Below are 25446 nucleotides of genomic sequence, written 5' to 3' on the forward strand. Positions count from 1 at the left end.
TCCAGGCTTAACATATATTTTCTCTGCCCTACCCCTAGAATCAGCCATTTCCACTAGGAGCCCTGGTTTCTTGTATTGGAGAATTGTGTTTAGATCCATTGTCTCTCTGGGTACTGGATATACTTGTTGATACAGGGGTATCACCATTTCAAGGCCTTCGCAGAGGATAGAGCTAGGAAATAACACATTTGTATATTAATCATGTATTTATGTACATCTATAATTGTTTCTTTACCTATCTATTTGTATTATATATTATGCTGTATATATAATATATATTAAGTTCATACTGATGTCTGTGACTTATCCAGTACCACAGGGTTCATTCTAGGCTTCCTCACTTTGCTTATCTGTAACTTTCCTTTCTAACAGAAACCTGGCCTTGATCATCCATTTACTTGTTTGTTCCATCTCAATAAAGCAAGTTCACAATTGTTAACCAGTACCCCTGTGAGAAATAAATTTACCCTACCCCCTTTAGTTGGATTATGCCATTCATTTATAATACAGTGAGATTCATTTGTCATGGACTGCATTCTATCTTAAAATTCCCCCAGCATCTTAGTTGATTTTTAAAAATTTGCATACATTAAAGTTCAATCTTTGTGATGTGCAGTTCTGTGGGTTTTGACAAATGCACAACGTCATGTATACACCACCTCAGTGTCATACAGAACGACTTCATCACACTAAAAAATTTCTCCATGCATCCCCTTTGTAGTCAGCCACTACTCCATACCCCAGCTCCTCTCCTGACAACCAAAATCTCCTGTAGTTTTGCATTTTCCATTGTGTCATCTGAATGCAATCGTATAATATATTGCTTTTGGATCTGACTTCTTTCATTTGGAAAAATACATTTAAGGTTTATTCATATTGTTTCATGAATCAAATAGTTCATTCCTTTTCATTTCTGCATAGTATTTTATTGTATAGGAATACCACAGTTTGTTTATCCATTCACCCGGACATTTTGGTTGCTTCCAGGTTTTGGTGATTATGAATAAAGCTTCATTAAATATTGGTGTATAGGTTTTTGTCTGAATACAAGTTTTCAATTCAGTTTAGTAAGTATCTAGGAGTTTGACTGCTGTGTCATATGATAAATGTATACTTAGCTCTGTTAGAAACTGCCAAACTGTCTTTCAGGTGGTTGTGCCATTTTTTATTTCCACCAGTAATGAATGAGATTTCCTATTGCTCTGTATCTTTAGCAGCATTTGGAATTACCAGTTGTTTTTGTTTGTTTGTTTTTTAAGCTATTCTAATCATGTGCTTTTGCTCATATTTAAATTATATTGTTTTCTTACTATTGAGTTTTGAGTGTTCTATATATTTGTTGGACAGAAGTCCTTTGTTCCATAAGCGATTTGCAGGTATTATCTCCCTGTCAGTAGCTTGTCCTTATGTTATGTTAAAGATACCTTTCCAGAGCATAAATTTTTAATTTTGTTGAAGTCCAATTTATAACTTTTATTTTATGGATTATGTTTTTGGTGTAATATCTCAGAACTCTGCTTAATTTCAGGTAACAAAGATTTTCTTCTTTGTCATTTTCTAGGTACAAGTTTTACAGTTTTATATTTTACATTTAAGTTTATTTTGAGTGAATTTTTGTAGAACATGAGGGTTTAGGTGAAATTTTATTTTTTTCTTTGCATATGGATGCACAGTTGTTCCAACACCATTTGTTGAAAAGACAATCCTTTCCTCACTATATGCCTTTGAACCTTTGACAAAAATCAGTTGACCCTGTTTGTGTGGATATATTTGTGAACACTCTATTCTTTTCCATTGATTGATCTCTCCCTTCAGCAATATCACATTGTCTTGGTAAGTAGCTTAAAGCCTTAAAATTAGGTAGTATAATTCCTTCAACTTTATTTATTTTAAAAATAGTTTTGTCTTCTCTAGTTCTTTTGCCTTTCCATAATAATCTTGGAATCAGCTTGTCTATAACTACAAAAAATCCTGGAATTTTGATTGGAGTTGCATTAAATTTCTAGACCAGTTTAGGGAGAATTGACATCTTTACAATGTTGAGCTTTCTGATCCATGAACACAGGATATCTTTCTACTTACTCAGATTTTCCTGATGCATACATCAGCATTTTGTTGTTGTTAGCATATAGCTCTTGTACATGTTCTAATAGGTTTATGCTCAAGTATTTGTTTTTTATGGAGCTATTTTGAACGGTATTATTTTTAAATGTGAGTGTTCCAAATTGTTCATTATTAATGTACAGAAATGTGATTGATGTTGACCTTTTCTCCCCAATCTTTGTCTATGTTCAGATTGGATCATTTTTATTCATCTGTAGTAAGTTCACTGACTTTTTCTTCTGTCGTCTTCATTCGGCTATTGAGCTCATTTAGTGAGCTTTTTATTTTGGTTATTGGTATTTTTCCACTTCTAAAATTTCCATTTGGTTCTTCTTTTATCTTCTATTTTTTTTTTCTGAGTTTATCTCTTTGTTTCAAGAATGTTTGCACTTACTTGTTAAAGCATTCTGTAATAGTGGCTCTAAATATCTTTAATATCTTAGATAGTTTCAATATCTTTGTTTTCTTGATGTTAGTATTTTTCCTGTGCAAGTTGAGTTTTTTTGATTCCTTGTATACCAAGTAATTTTGGATTATATCCTGGACATTTGACTATTATGTTAGGAGACGTTGGGTCTTGTTTAAATACTATGCAAAATGTTGATATATTTGTTTTAGTAGACAGTCAACCCAGTTAGAGTCACACTGCAAATTTCTGTGGGTTGTAGTTACAATATCAGTTTGATTTTCAAAGCTTTTGCCATATTACTTGGTTCTGTCCCACATGTGTACCACCCATTGCCAGTCTGGAACTTGAGGGGTGGTCTGTTCCATAATTCTCAAAGTCTGGGTATGTTTGTTTGGGTCAGATGTATGCATGTGCCACTCGAGAGTGAGTCCAGGAGTTCATAAAACAACTTTGAGGTGTTGCTCTCCCATGTTCCTTGTCTGTGATCTCCCAGTAATTTCTAATTCTGCGTGGCTCCCTTTTTCTGATCAGAAAGTGGATCTTTATCCCTCTTTAATGTTCACTCCCTGCAGCTGTGCCCATATTCAGGGCCAAGTGGCAGGAGGACAGAGAGAGAAGCAAAAGAGATTCACCACATCCTCTTGGGACCACCCACAGCTTCTGTGATCAGAGAGGTAGATTCCCTCTCTCAGAGTTTTAGTTCTTAATAACCTCCATTGCCACTGCTGCCACAGCTGTGATGGGTGGCTGGGCTTGAGAGAGTGAAGAGAGAAAAAAACGAGGGGATTTGCACACTTTCTTGTGAGTCTTAAGAGACCCCTTTCCCTCTCTCAAGCCAGAGGTAGAGGGCTTCTCCTGAAGCTTTCCATTTGGGCTGTATTATGTTCAGTCTGGATGAAAGCAGAGGGGGAAATAAATGGTAAACCTGTGGTTGCTTCAGTGGTACATCAAATTCTGATTGTTTTAATCTGCCTGCTACTGTTACTTTTCAAAGTTCCCTAGTAGTTGTTGCATGCATTCTGTCCAGGTCTTATAGCTACATTAACTTGTTGGCATGTGATTACCCCATCTTATCTGGAACTGGAAGCTGACTTAAGGTTTTCAATTTTGTTTCTCTAGGAATTTTACAAGAAACTGAAGTTTTGATTCAGATATATTTTGAATTGAAACCAGAGATGTTCTAGAGTTTAGATTCTTTCATTTGATTAAGGTAAGATTGTTTGATAAAATTTAATCATACTTTTACTGTACATTTTCAGAGATGTGCTAGAATTTAGATTGTTTCATTTGGTTAAGGTAAGATTGTTTAATAAAATTTAATTATACCATTACTATGCATTTTTAGACTTATATTTTAATGTGTATTTGATTAACACATTTAAATTTCCCAGTCTAATCTGAGATTCTGACCTCAGGAAATATTTTCATGGTTTCTTTACCACTAATTAGCTATTGTTCCTTGTAACAACTACTAGATTCAAGGGAAACATGATTATACATTCGCTGGAAGTGTTGTAGACTGATATCAAATCTGTTTGCCTAGAGCAGGAGTCAGCAAACTATGGCCTACGGGCCAGCCACCTATTTTGGTAAATAAAGTTTTATTGGAACACAGCCACACCCACTTAATACATATTGTGTGTGGCCATCTTAGCACTACATTGGCAGAGTTTTTAGTTGGAACAGTCTCTGTATGGCCCACAAGCCTAAAATCTGGCCCTTTTAGGAAAGTTTGCTGACCCTTCGCCTAGAAAACTGAGGCAGGGTATCTTATTCTGCTATGTAATTATAATACATGAAATGGTAGCTAACTGATTTTAGTTGTCAGTAAGGCTTGTTGTATGAAAACTTATTAGAGATTTAAATATGCATATAAGTATATGTGCAGATACAGGAACTTTAATTTCTTGAAGTGAAGGGTCTGTATTATTTCTTGGGAGGTGCTAGTTTTCTGAAGTAATTGATTTTTAAAATAAGACTTAATGTTAGCAGTTAAATACTAAGTGCTTATTTTTTAAGTAGAAGCCTTCATTTTGCTTAGATTTTCAAAAATAAAAGTTTATATGATAAAGGTCAAGCTTGTTCTCATTCTAAAAACTATTCACGCAATGTATTTGATTATATTTGTCTCTCCTACTAAATTTAAACTGAACAAATAATATTTTGAGAGTGATGATTGTGTGTTTTTAATATCTGTTCTAGTAATGCAAGTGGTTTAGCATATATAAACTTAAATGAAAACATGCTAATATAAAACTACATTTAGTGGCTAAAGTTGGAGTTACATTTCTCTCTGAGGTTTAAGTGGAAACGCTTACACTTGTTTGTGATTCCTAAAATTATTAGTGTTTAAATAAACATAAGATAGAAGGAGAAAATAAAATTGGAACCTAGAAAGTCTATAAAATCTTTGCTACACTCCTCAGAAGTCTCTTGGCTGGAGAAAAAAAAAAAGTATATTTTAAAAACATGCCATATAAGTTAGAATTTCCAACCAATATCATAAAGTAATTTCTCTGTTCAGGGAACCAAAATTAGAAACAAAATATTTTTGCTATTTTCCATGTAATTTTAAGAAAATAAAGTAAGCTTCTAAAATCTTCATCTCATAAAGAACGATTATTTAATTTGAAAACAGCCTCTTTTATATCCTGCATAACCTGAAATATATTTGGTTTCCTAATAGACTTGTGTGAGGTATCTTTGCTTGCATTTTCATAAAGTCAATTTAAAACTTTTTAAAATTTACTTTTTAAAGGAGGGAATCTGGAAACTTATCAGAAAGAAAATACTTTGCATCTTTTTGTGCCATCATGCATTTTATATTTAAATCAGTATGGATTTAGAATTTGAGTGCTTATACATTTGAATTATGAAAGGTGATAAAATTAAGCTGCAGAAGGGATGGAAATCTTGATAGTTTTAATATGTTAATGAGGCCACCTTAGCATTGTGTGTGTTTAGCTATGGAGAGTATCTGATTTGTAAACTAAGACTTATGAATAAAATAATCAATTTCTTATGAATAAGTAAAATTTCCTGTTAAATGATGGATGATATAAGAAGGTAATGCTAACATTTTTTGCATCTATTAAAATCATATCTTAAGACATCTTTTTTTAATTTCCCTGATTTGTGTTCTAGTTGTGGTACTTAAAAGTAAAACAAGGGGAAATAAACTCATAGGAAAGTTTATACTTTGATTTTCTCTTTCATATAATCTTAGATTGTTTAGATTTTTCTAACAGCATAAAATATTTCATTATAAAAATCAAATACTGAGTCATTGCTAATTTGATAGTATCATTGAAATTAAATATGTGTACTTTAAAGACAGGCATAGAATTTTTTCTTTTAATTGAATATGCTGCTTATCTTTTAAAGTGTATGTGGCTAGATAAGAAAGGACCTGAATGGACTTGATTTGGAATTTTCTCTGTTCATGTCTTTGAAGGTATTCAGACTAAAAGAGAATGTCAGCTTTTTAACTTTGTAAAACCTGGTCCATATTACCGCATAGCTGTTAGTTACAGTAGCTATTTGCAATGTTGAATTTTTGAGGTGAGTATTTTTACTGCTAACGATGTGGACATGTGTATTATTTTCATATAACTGTCAGGGCAGTAAAGAAACTAGTTTGGAAGTAAACCTCCAAGATTTATCCTCATAGGAGACGGTGTTAAAAATCTTACTTTAGTTGACCACTATGGGGTTTTCTTTAAAATGTTAAATAATGTTTTTGAATAATTTGGTTTTTGTACCCATTTTATCTTCTACCAAATAAATTTTAAAAAATCAATTTTATACACATAATTTGCTATCAAGAAAGGTATATTGCATTTGAAGGAGAGGAATAACGTCTCTTTTTCTCTTTTTTAAAGCTCTTGAAAAAAATTTTATTTTGAAATAATTATAGATGTATAAATAAGTTACAACGATAATATAGTCCAGAGAGTTTTTTTAATATTCATTACTCAGCTTACCCTCATGTTAACATCTTACATAACCATGGTATAATCAAAACTAAATAATCAATAATGACTTACTAAAACTGCAGACCTTATTAGAATTTCACCAGTTTTTCCACTAATGTTCTTTTTCCAGGATCCGATATTACATTTAGTTGTGTTTTTCTTTAGTCCCCTCCAATCTGACAGTTCCTTAGTCTTTCCATGTCTCTCATGATTTTCACACTTCGAAAGACTCCTGGTCAGGTATTTTGTAGAATGTCATTCAATTAGAGTTGAGTTTCTCTGATGTTTCCTCATAACTAGATTGAAGTTACAGATTTTGAGACAGAATACCACGGAGGTGATGTGCCTTTCTCAGCACACAATATCAGAGGCTACGTGGTGTCAGAATGTCCTATTACTGGTAACGTTAACCTTGATCACTTGATTATGGTGGTGTCTATCAGATTTCTCTATTAAGAAGTTAATACTTTTCCCTTAATTAATAAATATTTGGGGGAAAATGCTTTGAGGCTTCACAAATATCTTGTTTTTCCTTAAATTTTTGGCCACTAATTTTAGCATTTATAGGTGGATCTTGCCTGCAGCTTCTGTGGTGTTTTAGTGGTGATTTTCTATTCTCCGTATTTCCTCTACATTTATCAATTATAATTCTTCTGTAATACAGAGTAGTCCCTCCTCACATTTATTTGCTTAATCATTTACTTATATCAGTGTGAACTCATAGATATTTATTTTATTCTCTGGATTACAATCAAAATTCTGTTGTTATTTATTTTGTTGCTCAAATTGTTCCAGCTTCGGCCACTGGGAGCGCTTTTCAACACGTCATTGTCTTTTTCTTTTCTTTTTTTTTTTTTTTTTTAAAGCAATTCCTTACTTTCTGACTTTATGAGATGCTTCAGGCTCATCTTGTATTTTCCCTGCTTTAGCCCTGAAATCACTTACATCTCCAAGGAACCCAGGTCCAACTTATTGGAGAATAGTATTTAGAAACCAGCATCTGGGTGCTAGGTATGTTCATTGCTACGGAGGAGTTACTGCTTTTAGGCCTCTCAGGGGTCAGAGTTAGGAAATGTATACTGATATGGTTAGGCTTTGTGTCCCCACCCATATCTCATCTTGAATTGTAATTCCCATAATCCCTACATGTTGAGGGAGAGACCTGGTGGGAGGTGACTGGATCATGGGGCAATGTCCTCATGCATTTCTTATAATAGTGAGTGAGTTCTCACGAGATCTGATGGTTTTATAAGTGTCTGACAGTTCCTCCCTTACACACTTGCCCTCTTGCCTGCTGCCATGTAAGACATTCCCTTCTGCCATGATTGTAAGTTTCCTGTGGCCTCCCCAGCCATGTGGAACTGTGAGTCAATTAAACCTCTTTCCTTTATAAATTACCCAGTCTTGGGCAGTTCTTTATAGTAGTGTGAAAACGGACGAATTACATCTACCAACTTACATATATACATACATCTATATATATTTGTGTTTACTTTCTGTATACACGCTTAAAATATTAATTCATGCTGATACCTTCAACTCCAGTTTTGCACCATAGGGATTATTCTAGCATTTCCCCTTTGCTTATTTGTAATTTCTTTCTCCCACAGTGAGAAACCTGACTCTCATTCTCTACACTATATTTATGTATTTATTATACATATATAGTAGTTTCCAAATTGCTAATCCATACTCCTGTGAGAAACAAATTTACCAAATAGAATACAGTGTTTGTGTACAGTTATTTTTATCTTTATTCTCACATTATCCAGCCAGAATGCTTTTTTCCAAAGTTAGTTGTCAGGTCTTTTCTTCTGTATATCCCCATCAGTCTACTGTGCCATTTCATTTGTACCACAGTTAGATTCATTTTGTCACAGTTCACATTCCATCTTGGGTTTCCCTGATATCCTGGTTATTTGCATTTAATTTGTATACAGTAAAATTCATTCTTTGTGTTGTAGTTTTGTGAATTTTGAAAAATGCATAGAGTCACATATCTACCAACAGCAGTTCTATGACCACCCCCCTACCCCTAATTTTTTTGTGCTGCCACTTTGTAGTCAGCCTCTCTTCCCAGCCCCAAATCCTGGCAACCCCTAATGTGTGTTCTATCCCTTTAGTTATTAGCCTTTTCCAGAATATCGTATACATGGAATCATATAATATGTAGCCTCTTAGGTCTGGCCTTTTTCATTTAGCAAAATACATTTTAAGTTTCATCCATTTGTTGCATAAATCCTTAGTTTGTACCTTTTTGTTGCTGAGTAGTATTCTATTATATGTACACAATTTGCTTATTCATTTATCTGTTGTGGGACATCTGGGTTGTTTGCAGTTTCAGTCAATCATGAATAAAACTACTACATTTACATAATTAATATTATTTATATTAAATAATAAGTTTTCATTTCACTTGAGTGAATACCTAGGAGCAGGATTATGGACCTTACCTTAAGTGTATAGTTAACTTTATAAGAAAGTGTTAAACTATTTCTAAGTGAATGTACAATTTTGCATTCCTGCCACCAATATGTAAGAATTTTTGCTGTTCTGCATCCTTGTCAGCACTTGATATTGTGCTGTATATTTTTGCCTTTTATCTGTTCTAATGTATGTGTAGTGGCATCTTGTGTTTTTCTAATGACGCATAATGTTGAGCACCTTTTTATATGTCATCCTTATATGTTTGTGAAAAGGTAGCTGGTCTCTGTTATTTCTCTGTATTTTCTTCTTTTATGGTCAGCCAGGTAGATAGTCTTTCCAATATCTTTTTGACCAAATTAGCTGTTATTATCTCTGCCTATTTGGCTATGCTTTATAATAAAATACACATTTTCATATATGAGTTTTGGTTATCTGTACCTATTCCAAGGGAATGTATGTATAGTTTTATATAGGTGAGTATTTGAATGATAATTTTGTTGTTGTCTAAAGCTAGATTGCATTGTAGGAATCTATCCAAAGATTACATCTGTGACTGAAAAAACATGTAAAACAAGACAAAGTGTAATAAATACTGCTAGTGCTGAAGATTGGTATTGGATTGACAAATGTTACTTTAGAAAAATAAATTTAAGGGTCTTTGGTGAGATCTTTTCACCTTTGAGTATCAAATGAACAAAGAAACCTGATACTCTCTTGGGATATCTGTCAATATGGACAAACTTTGGTATGTTCTTACAACTAATCAGTTAATATTAGGTGAAAGAGATTAGAAATGAATGTTTTTAAACTTGGGCTACTTTATATAAACATTTAAACTGGCAACTTAAAATACTTAGGACTTATATTTAGTTTCTGTCAGAATGGAATGAAGACATAGCAAGTTTCAGTGGTAGTTTTCTACCCTATTTAAGCCTGATACTTACTATTTCTTTTTGTAAAGACCTATGTTTAACCCATTAGAATATGTGCGGGGATGCCATGTTATTTAATTAGGCCTTTCTATTTGTTTGTTGTATGACAAATAGAAAGTTATACAGCAAACTGTATAACTGCTGTATAGTTCTTGCCCTTTTAAGAACTTTACTATATTACACAAAATAATATGCTTAGATTTGGAAAATACCATATGCCTAGATTTGGAAAATACTATATGCCTTAAAGGATAGCATTCCTGTCATATTATGTAGGTAATTATGATTGATTCTGTTGATAATTCTAATTAGCTAAGTGAGTTCCCTATTTCAGTAGGAGATTACTTCCTATTTCAGTAGGAGAAAGCCAGACGAAACAATGTTTTATTTACATATTCAGATTCTGAAAATAACTTTAGTATTAGAAGTCATTACATATGGGAAGTTGACTTTTTCTGCTTTAGAATAAGCATACCTCTTTAAATGTCCTATTTAATAGTGTGATCACATGACTGATATTTCTAATGGCTAAACCCAGTGTTGTTATTATGATGATGATGACAGTCTTTGATTTAAACCAAAGCCGTTATAGAAAGGTCTGCCCTTTCCAATATAAAACTTATAAAACATATATATATAAAACTTACACTGGATGTAACTTGTATATATATAACTTACATTAATGACTGCTGTAGTCATTGTATATATCTTACATTGTTGTCCCCTCTCGGGCCATATTTGTAAATGAGATGTATTTTTTGTTTTTTACTGATCCTTATTCCTAGAAATGTAAATGAGATGTAAATACGACAAACTGTTTTCCAAGCCTTGTAAAAGTAGAAAAATTACTATATATACATATATTATAAATATGTATTTTATTTCCTTTTTCCCTTCTCCTGAAAAGCAGGAAAAAAAAAAAAGAAAGAATGTGGGTTTTTATTTGTTCTGTAAGGCCTTGATAGCAGCCTACTTCCTTGTTTATAGGAGACTAGGAAGGTGAACTTTGTGACTTCAATTGAGTATGCTTTAGAACCTGAGACATAATAAAGTGGCACCTGCTAGCAGTTTTGCATGTACGACAGTTGACATTATCAATTTCACTTTCATTGTTGAAATCAGCACTTCTGAAATTGGGGTACTGAAGAAGGATGGAATTTAACTTCTTTTGAACAGCTGTTCTTTGGTTGATTCTGACTCAGGCACTTTGTTTCCTTATTATTTTATTTAATTCTTAAATTTAATCCTCACAATTTATTTAATCTTCACAATTAGCCTACAAAGGAGGCGTGATTACACTCATTTTACAAACAAAATTTATTCAAAGGAACACAGCAGGCCAGGCACGGTGGCTCACGCCTGTAATCCCAGCATTTTGGGAGGCCGAGGCAGGCAGATCACAAGGTTAGGAGTTTGAGACCAACCTGACCAACATGGTGAAACCCTGTCTCTACTAAAAATACAAAAATTAGCCGGGCGTAGTGGTGCGCACCTGTAATCGCAGCTGCTTGGGAGGCCAAGGCAGGAGAATCACTTGAACTCAGGAGGCGGAGGTTGCAGTGAGCTGAGATTGTGCCATTGCACTCCATCCTGGGTGACAGAGCGAGACTGTCTCAACAACAACAAAAAAAAGGGAATTCACACTTTTATCAACTATACTATATTGCTTCTTCTGAGACTAGAAACGTAGGCCGGGCACGGTGGCTCATTCCTGTAATCCCAGCATTTTGGGAAGCCAAGGCGGGTGGATTCCTTGAGCTCAGGAGTTCAAGACCAGCCTGGGCAACATGGTGAAACCCCATCTCTGCCAAAAAAAATACAAAAAAATTGGCTGGGTATAGTGGTGCACGCCTGTAGTCTCAGCTACTTGGGAGGCTGAGGCTGGAGGATTGCTTGAGCCTGGGAGGCAGAGGTTTCAGGGAGCCAAGATCAAGCCATTGCACTTCAACTTGGCTGCTGGAGTGAGACCCAGTCTCAAAAAAGAAAACAAACAGAAAAAGAAAAGTGATGAGAATTGTTAGAAAATCTCTCTAAACTTAAGCCTGTGGGAGGGAAACTAATAATTAGACAAGACTGAAATTTCAACCTTATGTTTAATTAATAATTAGACAAGACTGAAATTTCAACCTCACGGGGCTTCACTTTTGGAAAACCTGTTTTATGTGTGTTATACAAGAGAACTGTCAGTATAATACCTATTAATGCCAATCATATGGCTAAATATCCATTTGATATCTTGGAAAAGATTATCTAATGACATTACTGATAATTGTTTTCTTAGAAACAAATTATCTGTGAATCAGAAATAACTCACATGTCTGCATTGCTGTTAGCAGTAAAAATACCCATCTCAAAAATTTAACACTGCAAATATAACTTTCTGATAGTCCAATTAAACTCTTAAAATGATACTTACTATAATATTTGCAAAACAAACTCATATAGCTGCAAATAATACTTTTAAACTGTTTCATCAATAAACTCATTTTATTGTAGATCAGTAAATTCTATTTGCATAGTGATTAAACTGTCTTTATCTTAATGGTATTGATAGTAATATAGTAATGTTATACTGTGAACATTAATAACTTCATGTAGAATTGTCAGTTGTAAGGGTTTTTCTTAACATTTTTGTTATATTAGCAGTCTTATTGTGTACTTAATATAAATTTATCTAGTCCAGTCATTATTTAGTATTTATTTCCAGCATATTAATATTCTCAAATCAATAAAATACAGACCATGTTTCAAGGATAATGAAATTGTATAGACAGTTGTTTTAGTATATATAAGCAGTCAAACTGTAGATTTTCTGTTGAAAAAGTGATAAATGTTAGTTGACATTTGGTAAGGAAAAAGTCCAATAATTCAATATTTTTTTTATAACATCCCAGGGTAAAGTATGTTATAATACTAAGTAGTATATATAAAAGTAGTGTCTGAGTCTGTGTATTTATTTATTTCAGTGTTATAGGTAGAACAACAAAGTTAGAAAGCTGCAATGGAAAGCAAAGCCTTTATAAGTAATCACAAGACTTGGGTCTAGTGTTGGTGCAGCCAGAACTAGTTGTGTGACTTTGGACAAGTCATTAAACTCTAGATCTTATTTTTTTGTTGTTGTTGTTTACAAATAAGCTGGTTGGATTATGGTTTTTAAGATTATTGCCAGTTCTGTGATTCTTTTTTGTTTTCAATTGTTTAAATTGTGTTAAAATACACATAATATAAAATTTACCATCCGAACTATTTTTAAGTATATAGTTCAGTGGTATTAAATATATTCATAATGTTGTGCATCCATTTCCATTACTCTTGCAGTCTTGTAAACCTGAAACTCTGTACTGATTAATCAGTAACTCCCCAGTTTTCCCTTCCCCCTCTCCCTGGCAACCACCAATCTACTGTGTGTCTTTATGATTTTGAATAAGTACCTCATACAAATGGAATTATAGTATTAGTGTTTTTGGTGACTAGTTTATTTCACTTAGTATAATGTCCTCAAGGTTCATCTATGTTGTAACATATATCATAATTTCCTTTCTTTTTAAGGCTGAAAAATATTTTGTTGTATGTATATACCACATTTTACTTATTCATTCCATTGATACACTCTTGGGTTGCTTGCACATTTTGGCTATTGTTAATAATGCTGCTGTGAACACAGGTGTACCAATATTTCTTTGAGAGCCTGTTTTAAGTTCTTTAGGGATATACTGAGAAGTGGAATTGTTGGATCGTATGGTAAACTCTATTTTTAATTTTTTGAGAAACTGTCATACTGTTTTCCAGAGTGGCTGTACCATTTTGTTTTTCTTATTTTTTAAATTTATTTTTCTTTCTTTTATACAAACCTGCACATGTAAGTGGCTGTACCATTTTACATTCTCATCAACACTGCACAAGAGTTCCATTTTCTTTACATCCTTGTCAGCACTTGTTATTTTCTGTTTTTTGATACTAGCCATTATAATGGGTATGAGGCAGTATCTCACTGTAGTTTTGATTTGTGTTCCTTAATTATTTATGATGTTGAGCATCTTTTCATGTGTTTCTTGGCCAATTATGTGTATATTCTTTGGTGAAATGTCTATTCAAGTTCGTTGCCCATTTTTGAATTGTGTCGTTTGCTTTTTGTTGTTGAGTTTTAAAAGTTATCTATATATTCTGGATATTAATCCGTTATCAGATATATAATTTGCAAATATTATCTCCTATTCTGTGAGTTGCCTTTTTACTCTGCTGATACTGTCTTTTGATGCACAACATTTACGTTTTTCATAAAGTCCAAATTGTCTATTTTCTCTTGTTGCTTGTCTCTTTGAGTAATATCCAGGAAATCATTACTAAATCCAATATTGTGAAGCTTTTGCCCTGTTTTCTTCTAAGAATTTTATAGTTTTAGAATTTATGTTTAAGTCTTTCATCTATTTTTGCATATGGTAAGGATCCAACTTCACTGTTTTGCATATGGAGATCCAGTTTTCCCAACACCATTTGTTGAAAAGACTGTGCTTTTATTCCCCTTTGGGTGGTCTTGCCACCCTTGTCAAAACTTATTTGATTATATATTTGAGGGTTTATTTCTGGGCCCTCTAGTGTATTCCATTGGTCTATATGTCTATGCCAGTACCATATTGTTTTGATCATTCCAACTTTTGAAATCAGAAAGTGTGAGTCTTCCAACTTGTTTCTTTTTTTTAAGATTGTTTTGGCTATTTGAAGTCCTTTGAGATTCCATGTGGATTTTTGGATAGGTTTTTCTATTTCCGTGAAAAACATGTCATCAGGATTTTGATAGTGATTGCATTGAATCTGTAGATTGCTTTGTGTAGTGTTGACATTTTAACAATATTATGTCTTCCAATCCATGAACATGGGATATGTTTCTATTTATGTCTTCTTTAATTTTGTTCAGCAGTGTTTTGTAATTTTCATTTTACATGTCTTTCACCTCCTTGGTTAATTTCTAAGTATATTATTCTTTTTGATGCTATAATAAATGGAATTACTTTTGTCAGATTGTTCATTGTTAGTATATAGAAATTAACTAAAAAATTAGGCTGGGCACGGTGGCTCATGCCTGTAATCCCAGCACTTTGGGAGGCTGAGGTGGGTGGATCACCTGAGGTCAGGAGTTCAAGACCAGCCTGGCCATCATGGCGAAACCCCATCTCTGCTAAAAATACAAACATTAGCTGGATATGGTGGTGGGCACCCATAATCCCAGCTACTTGGGAGGCTGAGGGAGGAGAATCGCTTGAACCTGGGAGGTGGATGTTGCAGTGAGCCGAGATCACGCCATTGCATTCCAGCCTGGGTGACAAGAGTGAAACTCCATCCAAAAAAAAAAAAATTAAATGGCTTTATTGAGGTGTATTTCATATACCATAAAATTTACTGATTTAAAATGTACAGTTCAGTGGTTTCTAGAATATATAGAATTATGCAGTCATACCACAGTGTAACTTTAGAACATTTTCAACTGTTCAGAAAGAAACCTTGTACACATTAGCACTCATTCCTGCTTCTGTGCATCTCACCCTGTGCTTCACTATAGCTCCAGGCCACTACAAATCTACTTTCTGTCTCCATGGATTTTCCTGTTCTATACATTTCACATAAATGCAGTCAGACAATATGCAGTCTCTTATGACAGGATTCTTTCACTTAACATAATATTTACAAGGTTCACTCATATTACAGCATTTTTATTTATTTTTATTTTTATAGATTCAGGGAGTACATGTGCACTTACTTCTGTTATGTGGCTATCTTGTGCAGTGGTGAAGTCTCGGTTTTTACTGAACCTGTCACCCAAATAGTGAATGTTGTACCTTGTAGATAATTTTTCAGCTCTCACTTCCTTACTGCTCTGCCCTGTTTTGGAGTCCCCAGTGTCTATTAAACCCTTCTGTATGTTCATGTATACCCATTGTTTAGCTCCCACTTATACATGAGAACATGTAGCAATTGATTTTCTTTTTCTGAGTTAATTCACTTAGGATAATGGCCTCCAGCTCTATCCATGTCATATTGCAGCATTTTTGAACAGCCAAATAATCTTTTAAAATTCATTTTTAAGGCTGAATAGTATCCCGTCGTATGGCTATACCACATTTTATTTATTCATTCATCAGTGACAGGCATTATGTTGCTTCTAGTTTTTGACTATTTTGAATAATGCTGCTATGAGCCATGTATGTACAAGTTTTGGTATGAAGACGCATTTTCATTTGCTCTGGGTATATATCTAAGAGTGGAATTGCCAGATTATATGGTAGCTATGTGTTCAACTTTTAGAGGAACTACCAGATGTGTTCTAAAGTGGCTGCACTGTTTTACATTCCAACCAGCAAAAAATGAGGATTCCGATTTCTTTAAATTCTCATCATCACTTTTTAAAAAAATTTTAGTTTTTAACTTTTATTTTAGGTTCCGGGAGTACCTGGGCAGATTTGTTACATGGGTAAATTGCATGTCACTGAGGCTTGTTGTACAAATGATCCCATCACCCAAGTGGTGAGCACAGTTCTCAGTAGGTACGTTCCAAGCCATTTTCCCCTCCACGCTCTCCTCTTAAGCAGTCCCCAGTGTCTGTTTTTCCTATCTTTGTGTCCATGTGTATTCAGTGTCTGGCTCCCACTTATAAGTGAGAACATGTGGTATTTGGTTTTCTGTTCCTGCATTAGTTCACTTAAGATAATGAATTCCAGCTGCATCTATGTCGCTGTAAAGGACATGATTTCATTCTTTTTTATGGCTGTATAGTATTCCATGGTGTATATATACCATATCTTCTTTATCCAGTCCACCATTGATGGGCATTGTGGTTGATTCCTGTCTTTGCTATTGTAAGTACCACTGCCATGAACATACAAGTGCATGAGTCTTTTTGTTAGAACAATTTATTTTCCCTTGGGTATATACCTTACTGTGGGATTGCTGGATTGAATGGTTGTTCTATTTTAAGTTATTTGAAAAATCTCCACACTGCTTTCCACAGTGGCTGAACTAATTTACATTCCCACTGGCAGCATATAAGTGTTTCCTTTTCTCCACAACCTCACCAGCATCTGTTGTTTGTTGACTTTTTAGTAATAGCCATTCTGACTGCTATGAGATGGTATCTCATTGCAGTTTGTATTTGCATTTCTCTAATGATTAGTGATGATGGTCATTTTTTCATATATTTGTTGGCTGCATGTATGGTTTCTTTTGAGAAGTTTTTGTTCATGTCTTTTGCCCGTTTTTTAAATGGGTGATATGGTTTGGCTGTGTTTCCACCCAAAATCTCATCTTGAATTGTATTCTGAATTATAATCCCCACATATTGGGGCTCAGAAGACAGGAAGATATGGGAAAGTTTGGAACTTCCTAGAGACTTGTTGAATGGTTTTTGACCAAAATGCTGATAGTGATATAGCTGAGGTAGTCTCAGATGGAGATGAGGAACTTGTTAGAAATTGGAGTAAAGGTCACTCTTGCTATACAAAGAGACTGGTGGCATTTTGCCCATGTCCTGGAGATATGTGGAACTTTGAACTTGAGGGAGATGATTTAGGGTATCTGGTGAAAGAAATTTCTAAGTGGCAAAGCATTCAAGAGGAAGCAGAGCATAAAAGTTTGGGAAATTTGCAACCTGAAGATGCAATAGAAAAGAAAACCCCATTTTCTGGGGAGAAATTGTAGCTGGCTGCAGAAATTTGCATAAGTAACCAGGAGCCAAATGTTAACCATCAAGACAGTGGGGAAAATATCTCCAGGGCATGTCAGAAACCTTCACGGCAGCCCCTCCCAGCACAGGCCCAGAGGCCTCGGAGGGAAAAATGGTTTCATGGGCTGGGCCCAGGGCTCTTCTGCTCTTTGCAGCCTTGGGACGTGGTGTCCTGCATCCCAGCTGCTTCAGCTCCACCTGTGGCTAAAGGGGGCCAACATATAGCCTCAGGCCGTAGCTTTAGAGGGTACAAGCCCCAAGCCTTGGTGTCTCACACATGATGTTGGGCCTGTGGACATACAGAAGTCAATAATTGAGGTTTGGGAACCTCTGCCCTGGATTTCACAGGATGTATGGGACTGCCTGGATGTCCAGGCAGAAGTTTGCTGCAGGGACAGAGCCCTTATGGAGAACCTCTGCTAGGTCAGTGCAGAAGAGAAATAGGGGGTCAGAGCCCCCACACAGAGTCCCCACTGGGGCACTGCCTAGTGGAGCTGTGAGAAGAGGGCCACTGTACTCCTGACCAGAGAATTGTAGGTCCACCAACAGCTTGCACTGTGTATCTGGAAAAGCTGCAGGCACTCAATGCCAACCTGTGAAATCCATCAGGAAGGGGGTTGTATACTGCAAAGCCACAGGGGTGAAGCTACTCAAGGCCATGGGAGCCCACCTCTTGTATCAGCATGACCTGGATGTGAGACATGGAGTCAAAGGAGATTATTTTGAAACTTTAAGGTTTAATCACTGCCCTACTGGATTTTGAACTTGCATGGGGCCTGTAGCCCTTTTGTTTTGGCCAATTTCTCCCATTTGGAATGGGTGTATTTACCCAGTGCTTGTACCCCTATTATATCTAGGAAGTAACTATTTTTTGATTTTACAGGCTCATAGGCAGAAGGGACTTGCCTTGTCTTAGGTGAGACTTTGGACTTGGACTTTTGGGTTAATGCTGGAATGAGTTAAGACTTTAGGGGACTGTTGGAAAGGCATGATTGTGTTTTGAAATGTGAGGACATGACATTTGGGAGGGGCCAGGGGCAGAATGATATGGTTTGGTTGTGTTCCTACCCGAAATCTCATCTTGAATTGTAATCTGAATTATAATCCCCATGTGTGGTGGGAATGCCCTTGGGGGAAGTGATTAGATCATGGGGGCGATTCCCCCATGCTGTTCTCATGATAGTGAGTGAGTTCTCATGAGATCTAATGATTTTATAAGGGGCTTTCACCTCTTCACTCATTCTTTTCTCTCCTGCTGCCTTGTGAAGAAGGACGTGTTTGCTTTCCCTTCTGCCATGACTGTAAGTGTCCTGAGGCCTCCCCAGCCCTGCAGAACTGTGAGTTAAACCTCTTTCCTTTATAAATTACCCAGTCTCAAGTATGTCCTTATAGTACATGAGAATGGACTAATACAATGGGGTTATTTGGTTTTTGCTTGCTGATTTGTTTAAGTTCATTATAGATTCTGGATATTTAGACCTTTATTGGATGCATAGCTTGTGAATATTTTCTCCCATTCTGTAGTTTGTAGTTTACTTTGTTGATAGTTTCTTTTGCTGTGCAGAAGCTCTTTAGTTTAATTAGGTCCCACTTGTCAATTTTTGTTTCTGTTGCAATTGCTTTTGGGGACTTAGTCATAAATTATTTGGTAAGACCAATATCTAGAATGGTACTTCCTAGATTTTCTTCTAGAGTTTTTATTGTTTTAGGTCATACATCTAAGTCTTTATCTTGAGTTAATGTTTGTATATGGTGAAGGGAAGGGGTCCAGTTTTAATCTTGTGCCTATGGCTGGCCAGTTATCACAGCACCTCTTATTGACTATAGAGAGTCCTTTCCCCCATTGTTTGTCAACTTTGTCTGGGTTTATTTTTGGTTCTCTATCCTGTTCCATTGGTTGATGTGTCTGTTTTGGTACCAGTACCGTGCTGTTTTGGTTACTGTAATCTTGTAGTATAGTTTGAAATCAAGTAGTATGATGCCTCTGGCTTTGTTCTTTTTGCTTAGGATTGCTTTGGTGATTTGGGGTCTTTTATGGTTCTATGTGAATTTTAAAATAGTTTTTTGTCTAATTCTGTGAAAAATGACATTGATAATTTGATAGGAATAGCATTAAAACTGTAAACTGCTTTAGGTAATATAGCTGTTTTAACATTCTTTCATCTGTGAGCATGGAATGTTATTCCATTTGTTTGTGTCATCTCGTTTCTTTATTTGGTGTTCTGTAATTCTCATTATAGAGGTCTTTCACTTCCTTGGTAAGCTGTATTCCTAGGTATTTTATTCTTTTTGTGGCTATTGTAGATGGGATTATGCACTTAATTTGACTCTAAGCTTGGACATTACGGGTGTATAGAAATGCTACTAATATTTGTACATTGATTGTATATCCTGAAATTTTACTGGAGTCATTTGTCAGTTCTAGGAGCCTTCTGGTAGAGTCTGTAGAGTTTTCTAGGTATAGAATTATATAGTCTGTGAAGAGAGATAGTTTGACTTCCTCTCTTTCTATTTGGATGCCTTTTATTTCTTTCTCTTGCCTGATTGCTCTGGCTAGGACTTGCAGTACTGTATTGAATAGGATTGGTGAGAGTGGGCATCCTTTTTCTGTTTCAGTTCTCCAGGGGAATGTTTCCAGCTTTTGCCCTTTCAGTATGATGTTGGTTGTGGGTTTGTCATATATGGCTCTTATTTCCTTTAGAGGTATGTTCCTTTAGTGCCTAATTTGTTGAGGGTTTTCAACATGAAAGGATGTTGAATTTTATTGAAGGCCTTTTCTGTGTCTATTGAGATGATCATGTTCTTTTTGTTGTCCATTTGGTTTATGTGGTGAATCACATTTATTGATTTGCGTATGTTGAACCAACCTTGCATGCCAGGAATAAAGCCTACTTGATCGTGGTGAATTAACTTTTTAATGTGCTGCTGGTTCAGTTTGCTAGTATTTCATTGAGGATTTTTGTGTCTGTATTCATCAGGAATACAGGTCTGAAGTTTTCTTTTCTCCTTGTGTCCCTGTAGGGCTTTTATATCAGCATGATGCTAGCTTCATAGAATGAGTTAGAGAGGAGTCCCTTCTCCTCAATTTTTTGGAATAATTTTAGTAGGATTGGTACTAGCTCTTCTTTGTCCATCTGGTACAATTCAGCTGTGAATCTATTTGATCCAGGGCTTCTTTTGATTGGTAGTTTGTTGTTGTTGTTGTTGTTTTTAATCACTGATTCAATTTCAGAGCCCATTATTGGTCTACTCAGGATTTTCACTTCTTCCTGGCTCAATCTTAAAAGCCCGTGTGTTTCCAGGAACTTATCCATTTATTCTTTGTTTTCCAGTTTGTGTGCATAGAGGTGTTCATAATAGTCTCTGAGGGTTTTTTGTATTTCTGTGGGGTTAGTTGACATGTCACCTTTGTCATTTCTAATTGTGTTTATTTGGATTTTCTTTTTTCTTTATTAATCTAGCTAGCAGTCTAACAATCTTGTTTAATCTTTTGAAAAACCCACTTTGGTTTCATTGATCTTTTCTATAGATTTTTACATTTCAGCTCTGATTTTGGTTATTTCTTTTCTTCTGCTAGCTTTGGTGTTCACTTACTCTTGTTTTTCTAGCTCCTTTAGGTGTGACATTAGGTTGTTAATTTGAGATCTTTGTAATTTCTTGATGTAGGCATTTGTCACTCTAAAACTTCCTCTTAACAATGCTTTAGCTGGCTGGTTGTGGTGGTTCACACCTGTAATCTCAGCACTTTGGGAGGCCAAGGTGGGCGGATCACGAGGTCAGGAGTTCAAGGCCATTCTGGCTAACATGGTGAAACCCCGTCTCTACTAAAAATACAAAAAAATAAACCGGGCGTGATGGCGGGTGCCTGTAATCCCAGCTATTCAGGAGGCTGAGGGAGGAGAATCGCTTGAACCCTGGAGGCGGAGGTTGCAGTGAGCTGAGATCACACCACTGCACTCCAGCGCGGGTGACAGAGCGACACTCCGTCTCAAAAACAAAAATCAATGCTTTAGCTATTTCCCAAAGATTCTGGTGTGTTGTGTCTCTGTTTTCATTAGTTTCAACTAACTTTGTGATTTCTGCCTTAATTTTGTTCTTTACCCAAAAGTCATTTCGGAGCAGGTTGTTTAACTTCCATGTAATTGTATGGTTTTGATAGATCTTTTTGGTATTGATTTCTGTTTGTATTGTGCTGTGGTCTGAGAGTATGCTTGGCATGATTTCAATTTTTTTGAATTTGTTGAGACTTTCTTTATGGTCCAGCATGTGGTGAATCTTTTAGAGTATGTGCTGTGTGCAGATAAGAAGAATGTATATTCTGTTGTTGGATGGAGTGTTCTGTAGATGTTTACTAGGTCCAGTTGGTCAAGTATCATGTTTAAGTCCAGCATATCTTTGTTTTCTGCCTTGAGGATCTGTCCAATGCTGTCAATGGTTTGTTTTTTTTTTTTAAATCCCCCAGTCTTATTGTGTGGTTGTCTAAATCTCTTCATAGATCTCTAAGAACTTGTTTTATGAATCTGAGTGCTCCAATGTTTAGTGTATATATATTAAGGACAGTTAGGTGTTCCTCTTGTATTGAGCTTTTATCATTATGTAATACTCTTTCTTTGTCCTTTTTGATCATTGTTGGTCTAAAGTCTGTTTTATATGATATAGGGATAGCAACCCCTGCTCTTTTTTTTTCCACTTGCCTGATATTTCTGTACCCCTTTACTTTGAGCCTGTGAGTGTTGTTACTTGTGAGATGGGTCTCTTGAAGACAGCAGACAGTTGGATCCTGCTTCTTTATCCAACTTGCCACTCTATGCCTTTTAAGTGGAGCAATTGGCCCATTTATGTTCAGAGTCAATATTGATATGTGAAGATTTGATCCTGTTGTGCTATTAGCTGGTTGTTATGTAGACCTGATTGTATAGTTGCTTTATATTGTCAGTAGGCTATGTGCTTAAGTGTGTTTTTGTGATGGCAGGTATTGTTCTTTCATTTCCATGTTTAGCACTTCCTTTAGGACCTCTTGTAAGGCAGGTCTAGTGGTAATGAATTTAGCATTTGCTTGTCTGAAAATAACTTCTTCTTCGCTTATGAAACTTAGTTTAGTGGGATATGAAATTCCAATTTCTTCTGTCTTCTAAGGTTTCTGCTGAAAGGTCTGCTGTTAGCCTGATGGAGTTCCCTTTGTAAGTGACCAGCCTCTTCTCTCTAACTCCCTTTAAAATTGTTTATTTCATGTGGACCTTGGAGAATCAGATGACTGTGTGTCTTGAGGATGATTGTCTTGCATAGCAATCTCACAGAGGTTCTCTGAATTTCTTGAATTTGCATGTCAGCCTCTCTAGTGAGATTGAGATTTTCCTGGACTATATCCTCAAGTGTGTTTTCCAAGTTGCTTGCTCTCTCTCCACTTTCAGGAATGCCAACGAGTCGTAGGGTTGGTCTCTTTATATAATGCCATATTTCTTGGAGGTTTTGGTCATTTTTAAAAAGTATTTTTTATTTCTGTGTTTTATGTCTGCCTGTGTTCCTTCAAAGGAGCAGTCTTCAAGCTCTGAGATTCTTTCTTCAGCTTGGTCTATTCTGTTTTTAATGCTTCCAGTTTTATTTTGAAATTCCTGTAATGAATTTTTCATTTCTGGAAGTTCAGTTTAGTTCTTTCTTAAATGGTTATGTCATCTTTCAACTCTGGGATCATTTTACTGCTTTCCTTGGATTGGGTTTCAACCTTCTCTTATTTCTTGGTGAAATTCCTTGCCATCTAGATTCTGAATTCCTTGTCTGCCATTTCAGCCATTTCAATCTGGTTAAGAACCATTGCCAGGGAGCAAGTATGATCATTTGGAGGTAAGAATATGCTCTGGCTTTTAGAGTTGCCAGAGTTCTTGGGCTGGTTCTTTCTCATTGGTGAGGGCTGATGTTCTTTTTTCCTTTGAAGTTGCTGTCCTTCAAATGGGACTTTTTGTTTTTATGATCTTTATTGCCCCAAGGGTTTGCCTGTGGCACAAGTTGCATGTGGTTGAATGCCTTTGTTTCTGAATGCTTTCAAAGGGCCAAGGTTCAGCTTTACACTCATGGGCTGCATGCTCTAACTCTGGGTGGCCTGGACTGAGTCCACAGCTTTGTCCACTGGTCCCTTGAAGCTGAGCCCAGGCTGGGCTAGAGGGGCTGAGGTACTCCCAGACTGCTGACAACAGCATTCCATGAGGTATGGCAGCACGGGTCCATGGGCTTAAGTGCTCCTGTGGGAGCATTGCAGGTGGGAGGCATTCTGGCAGGGGCACCGTGGGTGGGAGGCAGGGGTGGTGGAGGCACCACAGGCAGGAAGTGCTCCAGCAGGGTAGTTGAGGCTGTGCTGTGTGTAGGCACGACCAGGCAGGGACTATGCAAGGGGCTGGTGGACAGCAGGGTGCACAGATCAGGCTCACCCTGGTCCCACAGGAAAGAAAGCCCTGTTCTCTCCAGGTCTGGCAGCTTACACAGGTCAGAGCCACCCCTTCCTAAGGAGCTGTTTAGGGCCTTGAACATATCCTGGCACTTGGCAACCCTGTGTGGGGTTCCCAGTTTCCTCCCCCTTCAGTCCTGGCATCTGGGTCATCTCTCTAACCTCTTTCAGTGTGATTTCTCAGATTATCTGTCTGGATTATGCCAGTGTAGTTGATACTCTGGTCTATCTCAATGGGAGAAGTTATTTCTGGCTATGATTAGTCAGCCATCTTGTTTGGGTCCTCTGCAACTGATTTCTGTTCATATCCTGCTCCTTTGCTGAATTCATAGTTGATTTTTTTTTATAGTGAAAGGTTTAAAATAATTTCACATTCCCGTTTGTGTGTTTTCTATAGCTACTTTCTTTGTGGTTACCATGGGATTACAATTAACATCCTAGGTTATAACACTCTAATTTGAGCTTATAAAAGTTTAACTTCAATAATATCCAAAAATCCTGCTCATCTACAGCTTTATTCCCACACCTGTCAGTTGTTGGTGTCACAAATTACATCCTTATACATTATGTACCCACAAACAAACTCTTAAATGCATTAGTCTCTTAGGTTGTATTGAAAACAAAAAGTGAAGTTACAGACCATTATTACAATAATAGTAGGTTTTATAATTGCCCATGTAGTTACCTTTATTGAGATATTTATTTCTGGTGTTCTTTCATTTTACCTTATAGATTTCCGTTGATCATTTCTTACAGGGCAGGTCTAGTGGTAATGAATTCCTTCAGCTTTTATTTATCTAGGAATATCTTCATGTCTCCTTCACCTTTGAAGAACACTTTTGCCGGATATAGGATTCTTGTTTGACAGATTTTTTTGTTTGTTTGTTTTCCTTCTAGCACATTGAATATGTCAACCCACTGCCTCTGGCTTCCAAAGTTTCTGATGAGAAACATGATGATAACCTTCTTGGGAGTCCCTTGTATATGATAAGTCTGTTTCTTACTGATTTTAAGATCCTCACTTTGTCTTTGGCTTTCGATAGTTTCATTATACTATATCCCAGTATGGGTCTCTGAGTTCATGCTACTTGGAGTTTGTTGAGCTCCTGGGATGTTTATACTCATGTCTTTCATCAAACTTTGGAAGTTCTTCATCATTATTCATGTAATCTCTTTGCCTCTTTCTCTTTTCTCCTCCTTTTGAAACTCCCACAATGTATATACTCTCATCCAATTGATGGTGTCCCACAGATCTCTTAGATTCTCTTCATTTTTCTTCAGTCTTTTTTTTTTTTTTCTGTTCCTCAGAGTAATAGTTGCAATTGTCCTATCTTGAAGTTGGCTGATTCTTCAGCCTGCTCAGATATGCCTTTGAATCTATATAGTGAATTTTTCATTTTGTACTTCTCAGCTTCAGAATTTCTCTTTGGTTCTTTTTTAGGTTCTGT

General features: G+C 36.0%; 1 protein-coding gene across 2 annotated transcripts in view; it reads left to right on the plus strand.

The window, feature by feature from the left end:
• GLCE (glucuronic acid epimerase) overlaps positions 1-25446 on the plus strand; it is a 126939-nt gene that overhangs the window by 52211 nt on the left and 49282 nt on the right. For both annotated transcript variants that reach the window (XM_054451587.2, XM_063652705.1), the window contains one exon: positions 3632-3722. The gene's annotated coding sequence lies outside the window, so the exon portion shown is untranslated. The remainder of the gene's footprint in view (positions 1-3631; positions 3723-25446) is intronic.

Source organism: Pongo pygmaeus, chromosome 16 (assembly GCF_028885625.2).
Source record: "Pongo pygmaeus isolate AG05252 chromosome 16, NHGRI_mPonPyg2-v2.0_pri, whole genome shotgun sequence".
In the NCBI taxonomy this organism is placed as follows: domain Eukaryota; kingdom Metazoa; phylum Chordata; class Mammalia; order Primates; family Hominidae; genus Pongo; species Pongo pygmaeus.